Source organism: Natator depressus, chromosome 28 (assembly GCF_965152275.1).
Source record: "Natator depressus isolate rNatDep1 chromosome 28, rNatDep2.hap1, whole genome shotgun sequence".
NCBI classification, from domain to species: Eukaryota; Metazoa; Chordata; order Testudines; family Cheloniidae; genus Natator; species Natator depressus.
The window spans coordinates 11,334,779-11,337,278 of record NC_134261.1 but is presented as its reverse complement, the minus strand read 5'-3'; the positions used below and the strand labels follow the sequence as shown (position 1 = coordinate 11,337,278).

Genomic DNA, 2,500 nt, shown 5'->3' with positions numbered 1-2,500 from the left:
ATTAAGCCCGGAGCCCGGGGCAGGGCGACCCCGGACAGACGGGGGTCCGCCTGGCCCCTGCCCGCGGGGGCAGGCTCCGGGTTGACCTGGTGGCCGGACGGGAATTAAGCCCGGAGCCCGGGGCAGGGCGACCCCGGACGGACGGGGCTCCGCCGGCCCCTGCCCGCGGGGGCTGGCTCCGGGTTGACCTGGTGGCCGCTCGGGACTTAAGCCCGGAGCCCGGGGCAGGGCGACCCCGGACGGACGGGGCTCCGCCTGGCCCCTGCCCGCGGGGGCAGGCTCCGGGTTGACCTGGTGGCCGGACGGGGAATAAGCCCGGAGCCCGGGGCAGGGCGACCCCGGACGGACGGGGGTCCGCCGGCCCCTGCCCGCGGGGGCAGGCTCCGGGTTGACCTGGTGGCCGCTCGGGACTTAAGCCCGGAGCCCGGGGCAGGGCGACCCCGGACGGACGGGGGTATGCCGGCCCCTGCCCGCGGGGGCAGGCTCCGGGTTGACCTGGTGGCCGGTTTGCTTTCGGGCCACCAGGTCAACCCGCTGCCTGTATGGGGTTGACCTGGTGGCCGCTTTCCTTCCCGGCCACCAGGTCAACCCGCTGAATGTATGGGGTTGACCTGCTGGCCGCTTTCCTTCCCGGCCACCAGGTCAACCCGCTGAATGTATGGGGTTGACCTGCTGGCCGCTTTTCTTCCCGGCCACCAGGTCAACCCGCTGAATGTATGGGGTTGACCTGCTGGCCGCTTTCCTTCCCGGCCACCAGGTCAACCCGCTGAATGTATGGGGTTGACCTGCTGGCCGCTTTCCTTCCCGGCCACCAGGTCAACCCGCTGAATGTATGGGGTTGACCTGCTGGCCGCTTTCCTTCCCGGCCACCAGGTCAACCCGCTGAAAGTATGGGGTTGACCTGCTGGCCGCTTTCCTTCCCGTCCACCAGGTCAACCCGCTGAATGTATGGGGTTGACCTGCTGGCCGCTCTGCTTCCCGGCCACCAGGTCAACCCCCTGCCGGTATGGGGTTGACCTGCTGGCCGCAGAGGGGCAGGCTCCGGGTTGACCTGGTGGCCGGCAGGGACTTCAGCCCCAGGGCCCCTGGCAGGGCGACCCTGCCCTTGTTCCCCAGAAAAGGAGAGAGCTGGCTCGCAGCGGGAAAAGCTGCCTACGGCACCTGGGATTCCCAGGCGGTCACCCATCCAAGTACTAGCCAGGCCCGGGACGGTTTACCTTCCGAGATCGGACGGGATCGGGGGCCTTCCGTCCGGTATGGCCGTAGGCACTCGGCTCCGGTCCGCCTCGTCCCCTTTCCCTTACTGACTCCCCTGCCTCGGGTGGGCCCGATCCTTTTTTCCGTTTTTTTTTTTCGCTCCGGAGGCTTCATGAGCCCCCCCCCAACACCCCTTTGGGGGTCGGTGAAATTTTTTTTTTCAGACTTCCAGGGGCCCGATCCTGGCCGCGGGCACCCGGCTCCGGGCACCCGGCTCCGGGCCGCCTCGTCCCCTTTCCCTTACTGACTCCGCTGCCTCGGGTGGGCCCGATCCTTTTTTCCGTTTTTTTTTTCCGCTCCGGAGGCTTCGTGAGCCCCCCCCAACACCACTTTGGGGGTCGGTGAAAAATTTTTTTTCAGACTTCCAGGGGCCCGATCCTGGCCGCGGGCACCCGGCTCCGGGCACCCGGCTCCGGGCCGCCTCGTCCCCTTTCCCTTACTGACTCCCCTGCCTCGGGTGGGCCCGATCCTTTTTTCCGTTTTTTTTTTTTTCGCTCCGGAGGCTTTATGAGCCCCCCCCAATACCACTTTGGGGGTCGGTGAAAAAAATTTTTCAGACTTCCAGGGGCCCGATCCTGGCCGCCGGCACCCGGCTCCGGGCACCCGGCTCCGGGCCGCCTCGTCCCCTTTCCCTTACTGACTCCCCTGCCTCGGGTGGGCCCGATCCTTTTTTCCGTTTTTTTTTTTTTCGCTCCGGAGGCTTTATGAGGCCCCCCCTAACCGTTTTTGGGGTCGGTGAAAATTTTTAGTCAGACTTCCAGGGGCCCGATCCTGGCCGCGGCTTCGCAGGCTGGCCTGGGGGGGGGGGCATCTCTAGCTCCGGCCGCGGACGGCGAGACGCTCGGCCACCAGGTCAGCCCGGAGGAAAAGGCTGAAAAAAATGTCTAAGTCCCCCCGGGACACCAGGTCAACCCGGAGGAAAAGGCTGAAAAAAATGTCTAAGTCCCCCCGGGACACCAGGTCAACCCGGAGGAAAAGGCTGAAAAAAATGTCTAAGTCCCCCCGGGACACCAGGTCAACCCGGAGGAAAAGGCTGAAAAAAAGTCTAAGTCCCCCCGGGACACCAGGTCAACCCGGAGGAAAAGGCTGAAAAAAATGTCTAAGTCCCCCCGGGACACCAGGTCAACCCGGAGGAAAAGGCTGAAAAAAAGTCTAAGTCCCCCCGGGACACCAGGTCAACCCGGAGGAAAAGGCTGAAAAAAAGTCTAAGTCCCCCCGGGACACCAGGTCAACCCGGAGGAAA

General features: G+C 65.1%; 1 non-coding gene across 1 annotated transcript; it reads right to left on the bottom strand.

Moving 5' to 3' along the window:
• Window positions 1–1,149: 1,149 nt before the first annotated feature.
• On the bottom strand, window positions 1,150–1,268 carry LOC141979821 (5S ribosomal RNA). Its single transcript, XR_012637211.1, has one exon. It is a non-coding gene; the product is annotated as a 5S ribosomal RNA (ribosomal RNA).
• Between the last annotated feature and the right edge of the window lie 1,232 nt (window positions 1,269–2,500).